At 43.9% G+C, this 20,014-nt stretch overlaps 1 long non-coding RNA gene across 1 annotated transcript in view; it reads right to left on the bottom strand.

The window, feature by feature from the left end:
* Positions 1–6,481: 6,481 nt before the first annotated feature.
* The window catches only part of LOC308044145, a 28,112-nt gene continuing 14,579 nt past the window's right edge, over positions 6,482–20,014 (bottom strand). Inside the window, exons 2-3 of the long non-coding RNA XR_013922560.1 lie at positions 16,643–16,801; positions 6,482–6,535 (exon numbers count right to left, since the gene is read on the bottom strand). This is a non-coding gene — a long non-coding RNA (uncharacterized lncRNA). The remainder of the gene's footprint in view (positions 6,536–16,642; positions 16,802–20,014) is intronic.

The raw sequence follows: 20,014 nt of genomic DNA, 5'->3' as shown, positions 1-20,014 counted from the left end.
GGCAAAACACATCAATGTTATTTGTGTAACAGCTCTACTCAGCAGCATTAGCACACGTATGCTTGGCTAAGGGGAACATTCACCACTATCTTTAGCCACTTGATGAGCAGCGAAATCAGAAACCAGTCTGCACCTTCCTGAGGCACAGGGGCTTCTGTTCGTCTGGCGTGGATACAGAGCCCAGCGTCACACGCCATGTCTGCAGAGCGGCGCCGGCTCCCTGCCCCACCGTGCACAGCTGGGTTATGCGCTGTTGAAGCACACTTATCCCTGAAGGGCCCAGGACAGAAGATACACCAATTGAATAACTAAATTATTTTTTAACTTCCTATTTAATGGGCACATTCTGCCACTCTCTTGTAGAACAGCTCTCACAAGTACATTTCTTGGGTATAAGACAGCCAAGAGAGATAATGTAATGGGTTGTTTTTAAACTGTGGCTACATCGAGCCGTTCTCAGGCAGAGCTCTGCTGCTCTGGGTGCTCTCCTGCCGCTGCACACCAGCAACAGCGGCCGGTGCCTCCCAAGGTGCAGGAGCCTGTGTCTGGTCTCAGGAGCACGTTCCCCTCATGCCGAGAGCGGTGCGATGTGCTTTTACACTCAGCAGCGGGGCTGGGAGGCTGGCGGAGGCAGCACTTTGCACCAAGAGTGACATTTTAAACATGTGGTTTTGTCTCCATCAGCAGGGAACAAGCTGTGAGGGCCCAGCAGACCTGGGCAGGTCCTACTCACCTTTCCCTGTGCAGCAGAACCACATCAGTTCCCGGCCATCCCACTGCTGCTCAACCTTCAGTCCCAGAATCTTCTTCACTGCAGTGACGTTCCCAAGTGCCTTCACATCTAATCCTGCGGAGCCACCAGCCCAGGGACACCGTCCCGAAACAGTCACTTCTGTACAAAAGGTAAGGGGAGAGCAAGTCATTTCCTCCTCAGTCTAAAAGCCATAGACCCCACTTCTTTCTCCAGTTCTCTAATTCCAGATTTTTCTGTGCCATATTTAATAGTTTACAAACTCAGATGTCTTGATAGGCCGAAGAAAAGCTGCAGGAAAAGTCAATGTTCAGTGTAGAACAGCCACTGCAAATACAGAGGTTAAACTGTGAGACAGTAAACTCAACTTTAATTAAACCGCCAAGGACAAATCTGGTCCTGGTACTTTTAGATGGCAGGAGGAGCGCCGGGCACCAGCCGGCTCGCTGCTGCAGAGCTCTGGAGCTTTTAGTTCAGAACTACAGTTTGAAATCCTAAGTCGTCCTCTGCAAAATAATTCCAATCAATCAGGTGATGCACTTCCTTGGTGTTTCTCCATGTCTTCTCTAGACTAACTGCTGAGCTTGGCATCAGGTTTGATTCTTATTTGCAGAATAGATTCAAGTTTGCTGGTGTAATTCTGCTCAGCAAATCTGATAATCACGGTTACAGGAAACCACCAATATCCAAAGGCATGCTCTGGTGAGCAGAGCAGCTCAGGAGCCACTGGCCAGTGCGGATGGGACCCTCCGCAGGCACCAGCACCAGCAGGGACGGGAACCGGCACCGCCCCAACCTTGCCCTCAGGGTTGTCGCTCCCCTCAGGAACAGCCGCACCAGCACACACGGGCTGCAAAGGGGCCGCTTTGGTGGGCCCAGAGCGGCAGCACCACAGGGAGCCCGTGGCTGCCCCCAGACCAGCGCCCAAGGCTCCACATGGGTTTGTGCTGAACCAGTGACAGGAGCAGCTGTGGCCCAGGGACACCCCTGCGAACAGACCAACCGTGCGCAAGGGAGACGTGGCGGGTCCTGTGCCAGAGCGCCAGCTCCTCCAGCCCCACCAGCCCCACCGGCTCCTCCAGCCCCACCAGCTCCTCCAGCCCCACCAGCCCCACTGGCTCCTCCAGCCCCACCAGCTCCTCCAGCCCCACCAGCCCCACCGGCTCCTCCAGCCCCACCAGCTCCTCCAGCCCCACCAGCCCCACCGGCTCCTCCAGCCCCACCAGCTCCTCCAGCCCCACCAGCCCCACCGGCTCCTCCAGCCCCACCAGCTCCTCCAGCCCCACCAGCCCCACTGGCTCATCCAGCCCCTCCAGCCCCACCAGCCCCAACGGCTCCTCCAGCCTCCCGGCTCCTCCAGCCCCACCGGCCTCACTGGCTCCTCCAGCCCCACCAGCACCACCGGCTCATCCAGCCCCTCCAGCCCCACCAGTCTCCATCCCCCATCGTGCTCCAACCGCAGCAGCACAGGAGGAAATTCTGGTATTTTCCTTTGTGACACAAGCCGCCCAGTTCATCAGCCAACAATGCGCTAACCTGGGGCTTGTTAGAGCTGCTAATTGCTTTATCGCTTCGGCATTTATCCCAGTCACCGTGCTTCTCTCTGAAGAGCGGCTGGCATGGACAGTCAGACTGACACACATTTATATTTGAGCAGAGCTGGAAAAAAACCCAGCATTTCTTTTTCTATAGGCTGCTTTTAACTAATGACAAAGCGGCTCCTGCCTCCCAGTAACAATACACTTCATTGCATTCACAGGAGACTGTTCCAGTCCTTTTCTGCATGTAGGCTGGCCGGTTACACTGCTCACTGCGCCACTCTCCATTCTCATTTTACATGCCATTTTGCTAAGCAGCAGCTTTCTTAAACGCCAAGGAGAACATCTGTCTTCTCTCCATCACAAGACAGACACGACAGACAGCACGAAGCTGTGTCAGCCACATGCCTGCTATGGGTAATAGTCAGAAAGCTGCTTATCTGAGAACTGTTTATTCAGTTTGGGCAAACACTGTGTACACACAACACTCTTGACAACGTCCTGTGATTCACGGGGGGAATCAACGTTACTTTAATAAGCCAGGAAAACACAAAGCTCAAATCTATGGCTTCCTGAAATATTAAAATAACGTGGGTTTAGTTGTGTTAATGACATGGGGCTTATGTGTCAAAATATCCACAACGCAGCACTGCAGTGTTCTAGGTTAGAGAAAATCAAGTATAAAAAATGAGATTTGCTTTTACTTTCAGAGAAAAAAAAAATGCTTCATATAGTTTAAAAATAAAAAACCAAAGTCCTCACCCTAAAACCAAAGCTTTGCTCCTCGCTGACCCACCGTACTGTTCTGTCCTTGTTGTTGTTGTTTTGAGAGGGAATCGGGGATGAAAAGAATGGAAGAAACTAACAACGCTTAGACATTAAACCAAAAGCCTTTCCTTTTCCTTCCGAGTGACAGGTTCTTGTGCTCGTGCTGAGGCTACAGAAAATCTCAGAAGAAAACACAGGACAGGACCACGGGTAACACAGCGTTACGGGCTCACAGCAGCAGTGAAGCCCCTTCCCTCAGTTCATCAGCACACCTTTCTGTACCTTGGTATTACTTTTATGCATCACACATTTCTCCATGGCATCGACAGTCGCTGCCATTGCTCCGGCTGCCGCGGCCAACCTGACTTCCCCACCAGTGAAAATGCTGGAAATTCATTAACTGGAACTGATATCTAATTGAAGAAGATAACTCCTTCTCATTATTCAGAGTTGCTAAAAATAAAGTCATCCTCTGTTGTGAAAGTCTTTTTTAATCGTAATGGTAACCTTTGTCAGCTGTTCGTACCTCTCTCTTGCCCAGTGGCTCTCATACCTCCTCTAGGAATTTGAAAATTGATGTTAAAATAAGTAATTTCTTAACCTGCAGGGCCAATATAGAAAAGTAACAATTGAAACTAGTAAACCTATTTATTCAAAACTAAGCAATATTCTCATTTTGTCCCCTGAAATGCAAATCTACAAATGTACATAATTTACCTTTTGCTTTGAGAAAGCCTTAATGATTTATCAGGAAAGCAGAATTAGCTGGTCCAGGGGAAAAATAACATATAAGAGCACGCAAGACGTCTCATTTGTTGTAATAAAGACGTGGCTGTCAATGTAGAACAGGGTTCGGAAATGTAAAAAGCACTTCAACTTTCAAACACCACACTACAGACCTTGTCTAAAACGTACTGTTTCTGAGATCTCTGCTTTGAACCATTTCCTCCCCTGGCACCTCACACCTTTGGCATTCCCAACCCATACAATGGGATTTCATTTGCTCAAACGTTGAGTTTTCAGGTGGGAGAATGAGGAAAAACCCAAGGCCAGCAAAGCCACCACCACACACAACATGGTGTGATCCTAGGGCTCCTGTTTTAAAGACTTTTCATGGCAAGAACAGCTTTCTTCACCACAAACAACAGCGCTTTGCTGCTGCCAGGCCTGGCAGTGCAGTCAGTGAGCCAAGCGAGGGCCTTTCAGGAGGATGCAAAACCAGCAGTCTGGTGACTTTGCTGACACGTCTGCGACTTCAGTGATTAATCCAACAAATACATAAATACAGGAAAGGGGAGTGTGGGATTCTCCTCCCGCTCTGCCCTGTTACAGCTGAACTCTGGATGCAGTTTTGATCCTGCCAGTTCTCACAGGAAATGTGAGAAATGCCTGGGCAAAGGCTGAGGATTACAGTCAACAGCAGATCCACCCACAACACATCATTAACGAAGGAGAAGCTAATGAAGGCAAGAAGAAATATCCTCCTATTTGTACAAGTTTTTCTCCTTTTAACAGTTGCCCTGTGACAGATCCCATCTTCTTGCCATTCTATCCTTACGTGACATGCTCCCAGAGCAAATTACATGCATTTTCCCCTAAAAGAAGTGTTAAATTTACCAGCACAGCTAAATCTAGCTCACATCAATCCGCTGCCTTCCCCTCCTGGTATCTACTGCTCCCCCCTCCCCTCCCCTCCCCTCCCCTCCCCTCCTTTCCCCCTTCCCCCTTCCCTTCCCCCTTCCCTTCCCTCTTCCCTTCCCCCTTCCCTTCCCTTCCCCCTTCCCTTCCCCCTTCCCTCTTCCCTTCCCCCTTCCCTTCCCTTCCCTTCCCTTCCCTTCCCTTCCCTTCCCTTCCCTGGTGCCTCGGGGCTGCCCCAAAACCAGAGGAACTTGCCAGGGAACATGAAGGTCAAGTCTGCCCACAGCTCCAAAATCTGCAACGGTACAGATAATTCTTTTAATTGACTTTTTCTAAAGTATAAAATAAGTTCTTCCCTTGAGCTCTTAAGAGCATAGAAATCTATACTCAGAATGCTGATTTCCAAAGCCTGACAAAGGCAAGGGCGAGTGTATCCAATTCGATAGTAACATTCAATACAGGTACAGAGGAAATAAAGCATCAGAGCTGCCAAGTATGTCACCTCACTACTAGAGAATCAACAGGATTCAGACTTCAGGACTTCTTTACGCTGCTCCATAGCCATTCAAAAATTGGGTTTCTGCCTTTATAGTACTGAGGAAAGGACACAGACCATGGCTTTTATATCACTTGCACAAATCCCAACTGATTTGTCGGCTACTTGTTCTGCACAGTAGCAAGGCACAATGAACAGAACAACATCACAGTGTTTCAGTGACAAGAAAGTTTTTCTGCCATGCAGTTATTTTGGTTATACTTTAAGTGAACAACTGTAAGGTGGCAAGGTAGTAATACTGATACCTTACCCCAATTACATATTAATAAAATTCACTGAAATCACTGCACGAGAAAATATTTCACTTGAATTTTTCAGAAGCAAAATTAAAATCAGGTTATTATAAATGATTACATTTGGAATTAATTCTGTTCTCGAGCCATTTAGCTTCACATTTTCAAGTCTTTCTACACAGCCACAAAACAGATGTGTTCATTTTTAAATTTAAAAAAACCAAACCAGATTCTTGGGAACTGGAGGAACACAAAACAAAACAACTCAGTGTTGGGAGACCAGCATCAACATTCTGAGTGTTGAGAAAGCTATAATCTACCAAACTAGTCAGACTGATGAAAAGCAAATATCGTCTCCCCAGGAAACCTCCACTGCTTAGCTCTGCAGCCCTGGTGTGGGAATCAGCTACACTACAACCTCAAACCAAAACACTTCAAGACCTTCCACACAGGCCGGTGTTCAGGGAGCACAGGGAACATTCATTAAGGTATAGGATCACATCATGAAACTTCCAGGTATTCCTTTTTTTGTTTCGCTCGTGGGTGAGAAGTCTGCTTAAGCAAGTATATTTGCCTAATTCCTCTGTAGGCACAAATGAAGAATGTTCCTCTCCTCTCTTCATTTCTGCAACAGAGTGCAAGCTGGCTGGCTCACCTGTGCTCCCTATCATCCTCCAAAACCTCATAGACAAGCAACCCAAGAGGAAGCCCCCAAACAGCTGAAAACTGATGCTAAACCTGAGGAGAACTTCCCCTAGATAGACAGACCCTGACCAGAAAAAGGGACGTGTTAAAACCTGTCACTAGCCAGGGAAATGACCTGAAGCTCTCAGGAGGAATGGAATGGAATGGAATGGAATGGAATGGAATGGAATGGAATGGAATGGAATGGAATGGAATGGAATGAATGGAATGGCAGCTCCCAGCCTGGGCCATCCTTGACCCCACGCTCCCGAAACCTCGAGCAGGAGCCGATCTCATTCCAGTGTCTCTTCCAGGCTCCTCTGCTTCTGGCACTTCTGCTTTTCTTCTGCCCCTTCATATCCCCCATCTAGAATGGAAACCAAGGATGAAAAGGAAATATTAGTGTGGCAGGACAAAGGAACGACTGGAGCTTCATTATAATAGAGATCTGGGACAATGATTTCAAAGGATTTCAGTTTATTTGCTCTTCTCTCTTAATTGGAAGTTTCTTTGCCGTTTTTTAAGGTAAGTGATGGTACATATGAGACTAGATTTATTTTGTACTTCATTTGTGGGAAGTTTAACTGGGGAAAACGGTCAGTGACTACACTGTGAAAGTTCAGTAAAACACAAAAACGTCACTGACACCACTATACAGTCCAACAAATTACAGGTCATGGCAACTTATTTATGTCTTGTACTTGGTTCATGAACAGTTCTCTGTATTTCACTCAGGAAATGGACAAAAAAAAGTGGTGTTGTTGCTGTCATTTCTTTTTCTCCTCTGGAGTACATTTATAATATATGGGTCAGAACTAATCGAGAAATGTTTGTTAAGAAAGAAAATGAAAAAAATAAAAACCAAACAAACAGGAAAATGCCCAACAAACAAACAAACAAACAAACACCAAACCTAAACAGTCCAATTCTTACTCTGGATCTCCCTTTTTAGATCTGTTCTTGCTTCTTAATTCTTCCATTCTGCTACCAGAGTTGATGCACCCTTCCTTTTGCAAATGAATCCAAACCTTTAATTCCAGGGGATGGAAACTTCAAATAGCAGTGCCAGCCTCAGAGAACAGAACTGATGCTGTTTCCAGCCACTCGCAGGCTGGATTGCCGAGCCCAGCAGCCCCATTTCCAGCTGTGCCAACAACCTGAGCCGAACGTGGATGTTCGGCTTACCCTTGGGAGCAGCTGCACTTGCTGGGAAACAAATGGTTAAGATTCCAGCACTCAGACTGGTAGCAACACAAGCCTCAAAATCAGAAACTCTGTTTAAAAAAAGCACATTAAAACTTTTCTGTATTTCTTTTCCACAAGAAAAACAAATGTCTTTTGTGACTCCTCAATATTTTAGCTGATCTGTTACACAAAACCTCATGCTAAACCTGGTAAGCATATTTTCCTGTACATACATGTAAGAAAGAGCAAAACCAAGACAGCAAGGGTTTAAAAGTTAACAACAGATTTATTTAATCCTCTGTTACATATATAAAATTTTTGAAATACATGCTTAATGTAAGATTGTCTTTACATTTGAAATCAGACTCCTTTCAGAATTCTGAAACCCAGTTTAAGACATCACTATGGTCTGGCTTAGAGCATCCAGAGTTGGGCATCCAAAAATTGAGGCAAAAGAATTTCACTACACACTTCAGAACTCCTTGTCCAAAAAGATTAAATTAAAAGGCATCAACAGACGATGTTAGAGATGAGATGTACCTGCACCATCCCTAACACTCGCGCTCCTCTATTGCCTGACCCAGTCAAGACTGGTCTTGCTGTCCTGGGCATCCACGCAGCACTAAGAAAAGCTCAGCCCAGGGCCTGGCACTGGAGACGACGGGACTTTCTTTGGCTTCACTGCAGGTCTGCGGTACAGTCCACGTGTTCTGTTCAATTCAGCTTCCCATGTCTATGGCTACTATGGACAGGACAAAGTTGCTTTAAATAAATTGCACTAATTAATTACCTTAATCTCTGAGCTATGAAAGCTTGAACGTAACATTTTGGCTTAGAAAACTTCTGAAGCCACAATCACCTATCATCGTAGCAACAAAATGATTTAGAAACTAATTTGTTCATATTCTGAAACAATATACCGCTGGCTGACCTTGTAGCATGTCAGCCCCATCCTGAGACTCAAGTGACATTTAAGTTACATTCTCTTCTATTATTTTCCAGTATCTCACATCAACAGGTATGTTGCTATTCTCTGTTCCTAGCTGATTTTTAAGCACTGGGTATCTTTGTGTTATCTATCAGAATCTGTTAATGACATTTCCAAACCCTAACAACAGGAAGCTAAATTAAGTAACGGATACTATCATAGCTGGAAATGGGAGCGGAGGATCTCCAGGCACGGGGGAACGCTGGACACGCGCCCAGTGACCTGCTCCCTGTTTGTCCCCTGCAAACCAGAGTCTGGTTGCAAAGCAGCCGGTCTGGACTTTCTGATGCTGGACCGCTAAACACAACCGAATTCCTATTCAATCAACTGCAGTTAGCAAGTACTGAAATGTCTTACCCTGGAGTTCCTGTGAGTGCCCGGCACAGTAGCGCATCGGGCGGCTGGCGAGAAGGAGCCAGCTTGGCTGAGACACAGGGGAAAATCCCAAACGCTGCCCAAGTGCATGCCAGAGCGTACAACAGTAAACCTCTTCATCAGGGAAAATTGTCTTTGTGTCCGTGTGACATTCCCTACTCAGCACCAGGACCACCGCTACTGCTCTCACAGCCATCGGGGGCACGCAAGGAAGAGTCGCTCATTAAAAGCACGCTTGGCCCCTGCACAAGGGTCACGAAGAAAATGAAGGATCCGAAGGAAGTTGAACAGTAAGTTTATGAACGTAAGATGAAATAAATAAAAAAATTTTAAAAAGAAAACCAAAACAGATACAGAACTTTTTAACCTTTTTTTTAGGACTTTTAGTGTGTCATCTGAAAAATAACTTTAATCACATGATTCTTCACAGTGCCAAGCTTTGACATGGCTTGATATAACTGGAAGAAAGACCATTACCTGTGGTAGTCACTGATGCCACCTCCCTGCATACGTGGACTTTCTCGGAGCTTTCTTTAAAGTGCAGCCACAATGGCACTGCCTGCTCAGAGAGACCTCACACGGCCAAAGCACAACCAAAAGCACAAAGCCAGTACCTCCGCTGCACTAACCTCTACAGAGTCCCCACACTGCTGCTATTTAAATAAGAGGACAGGGATCCTTTGCTCATGACAATCACTGAATGCAACACTCTCATAGCCTGCCCACGAACAGGCGGACACCCAGCTCATCACATTCCCCCGGTGACAAGAATCCCCAGTGCTCTGACAGCTCCGGCACCGACATCTCGGGGGTCCTGACGTCCCCGCAGCCTGACCCCCGCTGCCACCCCCGCTGCCAGCCAGACGCTGCAAAGCAGCACGTTTACCCCAGCTCCTCCTGTTTCAACCATGTATTTATACAGCGTGGTCACTGACAAGTAGCAGTTGAGGATTCTATCAAGAATGTGCTGTGGTGCAAACAGAGAGCACTGGGAGCAGCCGGGGAGAGCCAATCAAACTGCCCGCGAGCAGGAAAACACGGTTCTTTTGTTTGTGTTACTTCCAAAAAAATAATGGAAAATTATGCTCATGCCTTTTCCTTCCTCGCTCCCCCTCCACAGAGCAGGAGTGAATTAAGAACGCTTTATAACAACACAACCTCTGCTAAGATCTGATTACAATTATTTCATTCATAAATAGCTTACATAGGAATGCGGATCTCCTGTTTTAAGTAGAGTTCAATATTGGTGATTTCAACAATTCAAAAGGATAAAACATGTGCCGTGTGGCTACTCATAATGGTGAGGCTAACTTAGATAATTAAAAGTCCTCATCCCCTCCCCCCCTCACAAAAAGAACCCAAAAGAAAGCTGCAAGTACTAAAAGAAAACCCGACCGTCCCTGTTTAGGAAACAGGCAATTCAAGCAGGAGCTGCCGGTGATGTCATTTCATTTACGTGCTGCCTGAGTCACAGGTTCCTGAGGAAGTGGCAACACCTACAGAATTACTGTACCAAAGTCAGACTTTGAAGCGTGGAATGAAAATAAAGACACTTAAAGACGAAGCAAAACCCCCAAGCAAAATCATACCTCCGTTATAGATTTTTTTGTCTCTTACACTAATTTGAAAGTCTATCACTAGAAATTAATTTGCTTGTTCATCTGTGTCCCTCCCTTGGCAGCGAGGCACCAAGCACTGGGGGTGAGGAAGAGGGAGAAAAGAGAGGGTGGGTGGGGGGACAGCCACCAAATTACCGGCTGCCAAGAACCTGAGTTCAAACACATTCAGAGAGGGCCAGACCTGGGAGCCCCACAGCTCTTGAGTTCTGCCAAGCCTGCTGACGTGACATGGAAACAATTTCAGCAGCATTTCTTCACAGCGTTTTCACTTTTAGAAAGTAAAACGATTGCAGAGATGAGATGCCCGCTTGCATTCTGGATGTCCCCGCAGCGCTGCCTCACGGGGTGCACGCGGTGGACCAGACCTGGAGGAAACCACTGCTGGCCTCTGCCAGGAGAACCAAACCTTATTTATGTACTGTGTAATAGTATTTCACTAGCAAATCAAACGATAAATCATTCTGCTGAGATCTTACAGAAATCAAATGTCCTGGTGCCAAAAAGTAAACTGAAGTTACACACAAGCCTAAATTTTTGGATGCTCAAAGATGACCGAAGCAGCAATCCATAGTTAAAGGATGTAAGAACAGAAAGTAACTGTTTGGGAGAGAAGCTACAAAGAATATGTTTTTTAAATTGTGCTTTTGATTTGCAGCAGTACAACACTAGATGGATGCTTCTGTCTTTTCCTGTTAGCTTACTAAAATCTTTCATTAAAAAGTATTTGAAATTTTTAGCATTTAAAATGAAATGCACGTGTGCATGTGACCTTCATTTCCAGAGGCAAAGTCCATTGTGCTTTCTATCAATGTCCTATATAAACATCTATTCAAAGAACAAGAGGAAACAGGCATTTAGGTTGCTACAGTAGATGGAAAGTGTGTGCTCTGTGCCAGCCAGGAAACATAACACGTTTGTTTTTAGAACTCCTGACTGCCCCTTTTTATCCCCAAGCCCAAGGAAGCGCCTGTAAGGAGCTGCAATGGCAGGGGAGTACCGGCACAATTAGGCAGAAAGAAACCAGGCAACTTCATCTGCAAAGTTCAGACAAACAGCTGCGGGTTCTGAAAATCTTTTCGGACAATGTCTTAAATAATTCCACCAGCTCTGAAAAAATGCTATGGCTCTGTTGCAACAGGCACATAGCATTGTCAACTATCGAGGGCAGCAATTAGAACTTGAGATTATAGCTGGTCAGAGTACTCATCTGCATCCTTATCTTAGGGCGAGATCATCTGAACTGGGAAATCAGGTGAAGAAATTGCTGCCCTAAGACACAGAATATCTTAAGGTACTTAACACCATTGCTACTCAAGTTTATTGCTATTGATCCTTTTGGGAGCAGGCTCAGTTTCCCTTCCGCACTGTCGGGGTGCTTCTGGCCAGGTTAAATAATCCTCAAGTGACTCACTCCAAAGTCTTCACTGAAGCCTGGACAGAACGCCCACCATCGCCGGGTGGAAGAACACAGGCTGCTGCATTTCGGATACTGCTCTTTAGAGAAAAGTGGCTACAAATTAACCCAAGCCACAGCCTATTTTGGTTAACACTACATGACTTCAAACAAAAGCCAACAATACTTCAACGAACAATGGGTCAGAACAACAGACCAGTTTATTTGACCTGGGATAACTAGGAAGGAAACACATAGATATTATTTGTCAAGTACATATATCCAATTTCCACACATTTTACAGCTGAGGAATTAAATGAAAGTCTAAGAAAAAAAAAAACCCGGGAGTGTTAACCTCTTTGTGACAACCTCGGAGAAGTGCTGCCACAACGCAAGGAGTCCTGCGGTCTGTCCTGCCGTCAGTCACTGCTCACTATGAAGGGTCACCATTGTCCATGGTAGCAAACAAAGGGGATCAATACAAGTAAAATGAGACTGAAAACACTGTTAACAAATCGTCAGGGCTTTTTAGTTCAAAACCTGTCCAGTGCTGCACAAATAAGAAAACAAACTTTTAAAAAATTATTGCACTCGATAGCCAAAATGATAATGGACAGGGCAAGTCTGCATGCATGTCACACCTAAAGCATGACCTGTGCGGTGGTGTTCTGGAGAAGGCCCAGGCAGCTGCAAGGGAAAGAGCTGGAGCTGAAATGAGACAGGTAGGTGGGTTTTTCATAGGTTAGGAATTCACACCCTGCCAGACTGGGGCCGTACAAAGTCCTTCCAGTGCGGTATTTCTGTCTTTTTACTACAGCTAACCCAGGTGCTCTAAAAGAGAAAAGGTGCACAACACGCTCTTGAAGGAGAGTTTCATTTTGGCGGGATATGCATGAGCACAACAGCTGCACTGAAAATTAAAACAAAAAAAAAGTAGGAAAAAAGGAAAGCAATTAATGAAGCCGTGTCAAAAGATTTAGGGCAAAAAATGGTAACAGGCTCAGGACATCTTCCGGACCGTGTTTCTTAGGAAGTCTGCTGAAGTTTACCGTGTTGCCAATATTTCTTTAATGGCTCTCTTTGGACTAAAAATACTTATTTGTTTCTAAAGAAAATATTGAATTATTATCATTAAAAAAAAATCTAAACCAAATGAGGTATAAAATTTTTGAAAAGTATTAAGGGAAAATCCCACCATGTTGCTATTCATGCTCTCTTTGGCTTTTGTGTACTCTTAATGCAAAGTCACTGCCCAGCAAACCTGAGTCACCGGAGCGCAGTGTTTGCACTGCCAGGAAAGCGGTAGGGGGACAAGAGAGGCTGACTATGTGTTACCTGGCAACACATTAATTTTTGAAAGAATGTGAGCCATCCCTCCTATTCCCTTAAGAATAAAGAGTTAGGACTCTCCTTGAACTCTTAAGACACAGTTATACTCTGAAGAGAAACTATATAAAAATATGCACATGGATTCTCCCATGGCTCTTAATGATGTTGTCAGAACCAGGCAGAGTTGTTCCTCACCCACAGCCCAGCGGCTGCTCCCAGCAGCTCAGTGATCTCGTCCCACACCACTGGCGTTCACGGGAACCCTGCACAGCAACGTCTGTTCAGTCGCATCTCAGCAATCTCACTGCTTTTGTGATTTGACTTAAAAAAGAGGAAGAAAACTCCAAGGAGCACGGGGAGCTGGGTGAACTCTTCAGCAGCCTTGGCAGTGCCAGGGTTATGGTGGGACTCAATGACCTTCAGGAGCTTTTCTAACCTACGTGATTCTATGATTCTATTAGCAGTTCCAATTAGACCGGGTAACATACACTTAGAAGGAATTTGCTCAGTAAAAAGGGAGAAACAAGTGCTATATGATTCTACTGTGCATATTGAAAAGCTCAGAAATACATAAAATGCATTTCAGTCATTTTCTATGAAAGTGCAAGTAAGAAATTAAAATAAAATGCTTTTATATGCAAAAATTACTAATTTTCGCTAATATTTCTGTTGCATATATTTAAGGTGAGTAGCTAAATATAAAAAGAAATAGAATTAGAAAGAACATTGCACAGGAGGTGGAATAAGAATACTAAAGATGACAAAAATGAAATTTTAGTTTATGTCACCGGGCTTCTCTGAGGACACAAAACCCAACAGAACACAGGGAAGGGAAGAGTATTTTTCCAGGCTCAAGCTCAATGATTTTAAGGGGTGGAGCAATCACTACGGTTACCTTTGATGTGCCACAACACTATTGTGCTGTTGATTTCTACTGAGGCAAAATCTTCCTTTAGTTCTTGAGAGTCTGCAGCTTCCTAGGAATAGAAATCCTACAGTTTCATTCCTTGGTGATTTTCTCTACCAACCTGCCTGGCCCATCACGAATCTTTCTTCATGGATCTAGGTCTAATTCTCAAATTTGTGCCCTTTCTTTGAAGGCTTAAGACTCAAACTAGTGCCATACTCTGTGGAATAGATCCTCATGTGGGCTGACCCACCTACTGGTGGCTCTAACAGTACTAAGACAATTTAACGTGATATGAAGGGCATGCCCGAAGCAGCAGGACACAGGTGAAGAGGACCTAACCGCAGCTTACAAAGGTTGTTCGTGCCTCTTCCCAACAGATCGGGTCTGTCCCTGCAAAGCCAGCATAGCTGTTGGGTTCTACAACAAATGTACGAGTTTGGGCTCTTCCCTGATGCCCAGAAGGTCATGGCAGCACAAATAAAATTGAAATCCTACCTCCTTCATGAAGAAAGGCCAAAGTTTAGCTTCTTCCATTAAACAGCAATAACTGGAACTGAGGACTGTGCCAAAATCCCGATGTTAAGTACACACAAACCAGTACATAAATGTGCTTATCTGCGAGCAGTATTTGGAATGTGCATTCAGTCAGTTGAATGAATTCTCATGATTTCTCACTTAGTAAATGCCTAGAAATTGAGTAAAAGTGAAATAAGAACAATTCTGGTCCGCAAGGAGAAAGAAAACAACATTATAGTTAGACAACGGAAGTTATTCCAAGTCAAACTGAAATGTTTCTGAGCATCAGAGACATCTGGGAAGCATATGTACAGGAAACAGCTTGGCCTGGGAGAGTTGTACGTTACTGAAATTACAGAGGTAAGGAAACATTATATTAACCCTGAGTTTCGAACCTTTCCATCTTGTATACTTCTGCAGTTAAAAAGATGCTTTCGATGTGAACCTACAATGTAAGTTTACCAGGATAAGCAGAGTTTCAGCTATTTAAAAGAACTCTTAATATTGATCAGATTTCAGAAAGACATCTAGTTTACAAGTTTTACACAATCAAAAACTGCAAAGATACTTTTACACTTCACGGTCAGCAGCTCCCAAAGACAGAAACGCAGATCCTCCCTGTGAACTCCCCTGGCACTGCTCCGTGGTTCTGGATGGAACAGCACGGCAGGATATGGAACACATTGGAGCTCATAAGTAATTAATGATGTACATTAACAAACTGCTTTACAATGGACCTGGCATGTTATCAGTCCTATTGTTCACTACCTGACCACCAAATGATCAGTTCCTAATCTACTGAAAGACACATTTGATTCATATATATTCTATATTACAATGAAGTTAGCTAAATAAGGCTACTTAAGAAATCATGTAAATATAATGAATATGACAGTTAAAATAAATAGAAATAATAGCTATTTTAGATACTTGATGCAAACCTCAGCATGTTCCAATAAATCTTCTTTTATGATCAGAATATGGGAGTTGCAGATATCCTTCTTTTTAGGCTGATTTGACTAGACAGAACATCTTATGTGGCGTAAGAGAGAAGCTGTGAAATTATCTACACCACATATTCAGAGCTTACGTTAAGGAAGGAACTAAAATAATTGGATTGACCAAATAATTTTCATAATATACAGAGGAAATAAAGACTGCTTGTCAGGTAAAGTTCTTTGCATTTTTTCTGAATAAGTCCATAATCCCCACAATGTAGAGCCATAAAAGAGATTCCAAATATACTTCTAAAACCTGCCCCAAGATAAAAACCAATAGATTCACTCTCAATTTTGTAGCAATGCACTTTGATATTTTACAAATCCTTTTTTCTCCAGTTCTCTTTTAAACCCAGCCACGATCTCTGACACCACGCCTGAAGCTGCCAAAATGGGAAAACTTAAAATCCAACCAAAATGAACATCACAACTGCTCTTTTTAACACCTGCAAAGTGCTGCATGACAGCACCCTAGAGCAGCGGAGCCAGAGACCCAACTTCTTATTTCAGCTCAGTGCTTCTCTACAAGTTTTGACTGAATCAATGATCCACCCACCCGCCCTGAAATTCTTACTATAGAACAGAGACCTCTCTAAACGTCAGAGGAGCCTAACCATGGTACCAACGCATTTTGGTATTTCCTGTGTAAAAATAAGCCAAACCACATTTTTTCCATAGCATGAAATGATGAAATCTTTACAGGGAATAACGTCTCCATTGACACAGGCAAGAATAAAAAATGGTACTACAAATCCGTACTTTGACAGAGCAAGCAATGTGGTGCCGGCACTAGGTGTAGGTTCTCACCCACTCCTGCTCCCCTTAATAGTGCAGTTTAACTTCTAGTAGCAGAATATTCTTAATCTTACCAATAAATAGCAAATAAAGGGGCATAAATCTGCGAGAGATGAAAAAAAGACAATCAGACATGCTGCTTGGACATGTCCATTGACAAGTATAAATAAAAACTGGCACAAATAAAACACCAAAGTTTACTTAAGCAGCACATTTTATATGTAAGCCATAGTTAGAAGCACAGAAAAGGAAGATGAGGTTTAAATGTAACCACATTGCTTTAGTTATTTACTTGATAAAAATGAAAATGTGGAGAGTTATATCCATAACAGACTGCTTTTAAGGTGAAGTTATTAATGTCAAAACCTGGACTGTATTTGTCTGTATCTGTAGCAGTCAGAGTGAGTAAGCAATCATTAACTCGTCAGAGCAGAGATGCAGGGCAGCGCTGCAGTCCCAAGCAGGACATCTCCCACCTTCTTCTGCACATTTTCAGACTGTTTCATCATCGCTCATGTCCCAGATCTGCAGCAAAAAAGAAAATATCATTTCAGTTTATGCAGTTCAAATATGCCTTTACTGTACCTTTACTATTTAAAAGGAAGAACAAATAACATTTATGGACTCTTCACTAGCACTAATGGAACATTACATAGAATTCAGTATTCTTCTCTTCTGTTAAGAACCTAGACACCACTCATTATTTGTAGTTTTGGGGGTATTTTCAGCATTTCTTCCTTTGGTTGTTTGCTATTTATTATCATTTACAGTCAGCCATTGACCAAAACCCAGAAGTGTTGTTTTGGTCTGCTGACTCATTGGCATATACTTAATGTGGACAACCATCTGTAATAAACAGCACTTTACTAAACACTGCAGAAAATTTTCAAGACATTTATAAAGAACTAATTGTTCTCCAAAACTTCAATTCATGCTCAAATATTAGGTCTCATAAATAGCAGCATAAAGCTGGAAAGTTATATGAAAATATATACTTTCCTATTGTTTAAAGACATTTTAAAACTACACAGATTTGTTCTGCAGTACAATACTTTGCTATTTGCTCATGTTCAGTAAGTGTTTGTAGACTGGGCAAAATATCAGTATTTTCAGAGGACACTGAGTAATCTGGTAGCAGTATGAACACACTGAGGTGAGTGTCACAAATTCACACCAGTTACCAGGGAGCAGAACGCACGACATGAGGAAAGGCACAGGGACCTGCCAGTACCGCTATTCAGTGGGGAACGGGGAGAGAATGTATTCTGAATAGGGGCTACAAGCTTTTTCTTCCAGAGAAATGTGGGTGCTCTTAAAAGCCTTTAAATGATTTTTTAGAGGTTTAGCTCCTGGCAAATAGCCTCTTTTCATTGAGCAGGGCTGGCAGTGGCTTGGGATCAGGACTACCAAGGGTACTCAGCTTTGAGCTGGATTTATTAACATCATCATATCAATTTTATAATATATAAAACTTCATATCTGACTTGGAGCATTTCAAACTCGTGTAAATTAGCAGCGACACTGCTGGAGTACCATGACAAAACACCATTTCTCCGGCACACGGCACTCAAAGTCCCTCGCTACAAATGGCCTGACGAAACAGGAGCAGCGTCAGTCCTTTGTCCCTGCACAAAATGAAATTCGGTTCCTTTGTTCCAAAACATAATTTGTGTGTTGGCATAAAGCACCCCACGAAGTTATTCTCTCATTTTACATCCTGACCACTAAAATAAATCTATGCAAGGAAATATGGAGCATGAACAGTTATTGAGGCTGTAAGTTCTCCGAGGCACAGTTTGCCGTGGGCACGGTGTCTGTCACAGTGGGGCTGCGTTCACACCGGCACCGACACACATGTGTTAACGTTAGACAAATAAAATATACAAACTACCCCATTTCTGGACAGGCAACAACGAATATTGACCTATAGCTTTAATAATCCCCTTCAAGACAAAATGAAGTATTTCTGGAATTTGAAAATATTCTGAAAAAAGCTCTTCAGAGCCAACCTCAGAAAACATATAAACCCAAATGTTTCTGTGCAGTGCTGCAAGCTGTGTAAAATGAAAAACTCTGAATGGCAAGACTTTATCAATTCCTAGAAGCATTGCAAAATGGTGGTGTAAATCCTTATGGAAAATACTGGAGGAACAGTTTGTTTACAAAAGAAAAAAAGCGTTTTCATCCTGCCCTAGATGAGCAGCTTGGAGCTTGCCAAGGCAAACACAATGTCCAGCTCACCAGTCAGGGTCAAGGATGTGGAAAATAAATACAAAAACCAAACTCTTTAAATAGAATTTATGGTATGATTCAAGCTGGCAAAAAGCAAGAAATCCAAAGTTCAGACTGATAGTCCATCTTTGTCTGGCCCACTCTCGTTTTTGCAGACGAAGCCCATAGACTGTAGCCCTCGGAAGCACACCGCTCTGTCAAAGCAGCACAAGAAATGCTTTTAAAAACACACCATGAGGCGATTCAAAGGCAGAAGTGAATGAAGCCAGCGGACAGCCCTAAACCAGCCGCGTCTGTCTGCCACCCGCCCGCAGCAGCGCGGCGGCTGCTCCGCTCTCTGCGCGCCCGGCACCGCTCGGGCCCCAGGGCGCGGGTCTGGGGTCTGCCCAGCGCACCGGCCGCGCTGGGAGATGGGAATCCTGCTGTGCAGGAGCCAGCTGGGCCAAGGTTCCCTCAGGCTCATAGCTCTGCGCTCTCCGCGTCCCACGAGCGAGGCTTGCGCGGGGCTCAGAGGCATTGAACCACTGTGCAAACAGCCTGCATTGAGGAGAATTATTTTTAGACGTTTGAAAGGTACTCTATTATTTTCCTTCCAGGAGAACAGATTATAAGACAGTTTACACTTCACCTAACTATCAGGGCAGTCACAACCTCAGCATTGTGTGTGGACTCTTATAAGGAACAAAGTAGTAGCACCTTAATAAATGACATGCAGAGGGGAGAGGAAAACACGAAACAAAGACGAAAATTCAATACAAAAGTTAAGAATTGCGTGTTAACCTAATGAAAACAAGCTACGCAATATGTGGAAAAGAAGTTGTGTTAAATGTCGATATTGACACCCAAATTATAATACATCACAGGCTCTTCGTTAAAAGCAACACTCCTTTCCACAGAAAGACATTTAAGCTACATAGACTATGACTATGCAACTCTGGAAACTCTGGTTATTATTTCAAAAGAGTGAAACTTTTAAGAATAGAAATAATGAAATACAGAAACCCATCAAAGAAAACATCTAAAACAACTGTCACACCAAGAATCTGATATCCAGATCGAGCTGTGAGTTTGGAATTTGTTTCCACTGCTCACCTGGCTGAGCGGAACCCCAGCGCAGCCACAGGCAATGCAGGAGAGCTCACAACAGAGAGACTCCGGCCGGCAGAATCAGCCCAGGACACATCTGGACAGGTTACCTGAATGCGCCTGTTTCTTCACATACATGCCTTTATATTCAAACTTCTTTGTAGAGGTTCTTAATTTTCAGGTGCAAATTATGTCTGTTCACGATAAGAGAAGAATTCCTGCACCTGTTCTCTTGAAATTACAAGTATTATTTTCTTGCACAAAAGGAAGAGTGGGGAAAAAACCCACCCTGTGAATTAACTGAACTGTTCACAAGTTCCCAGTGACTGATTTTACACAGTTCCAGATTGCATGTTCAAGAACTCCTGCTGAATAGCGAGTTTTGCATTTCCTTCATACTGTGCAATAACATCTGGTACC

The sequence above is a fragment of the Nesoenas mayeri genome, assembly GCF_963082525.1.
Source record: "Nesoenas mayeri genome assembly, chromosome: 10".
Lineage (NCBI taxonomy): Eukaryota > Metazoa > Chordata > Aves > Columbiformes > Columbidae > Nesoenas > Nesoenas mayeri.
Note: the sequence above shows the minus strand (reverse complement) of the source record. Positions and strands in the feature narration are given on the sequence as shown.